Raw genomic sequence first — 614 nt, forward strand, 5'->3', positions numbered from 1 at the left:
CTCCTGCCCTACGGCTTCCTACTCCTGGCTTTCCAACGGTAGTCAATTTCTGAGCCTCCATAGTCAGTCATTTGATATCCTTTTGATTAATTTAGTTAGAGGTGGCACCTGATGATTGTACCAAAGGACCATGGCATATATAACCAACCCATTACCTAATCAGACCCTGGAATTTCAAGTTGCCAATCACAGTTCAAGTGTTTCTCAAAGCATGTTCAGTGGAACTTAAGCCTTCTAAAAGCAGATGTTTCAGAAATACAACATAATGTATCCTACCTCAGGGAAAAAGTACACACTAAAGATTTTGAGAGTGCTACTATAATTTAGCCTAGTGTTTTCTAATTTAATTGAACACAAAACTTTTACTTTCAAGGTATACAAAGTAATAACCTTTAGTGAAGAAGGAAAACTAGAAATTCCTTTAAAAATTTTTTTTTCATTTTATTTTTTAATAGTTTTATTAGGGGCCCATACAACTCTTATCACAACCCATACATACATCAATTGTGTAAAGCATATTTGTACATTCATTGCCCTCATCATTCTCAAAACATTTGCTCTTCCACTTAAGCCCCTGGCATCAGGCCCTCCTTTTCCCCCCTCCCTCCCCGCTC

This window comes from Echinops telfairi, unplaced genomic scaffold, assembly GCF_000313985.2.
Source record: "Echinops telfairi isolate 266 unplaced genomic scaffold, ASM31398v2 ScPeMD7_16;HRSCAF=60, whole genome shotgun sequence".
Lineage (NCBI taxonomy): Eukaryota > Metazoa > Chordata > Mammalia > Afrosoricida > Tenrecidae > Echinops > Echinops telfairi.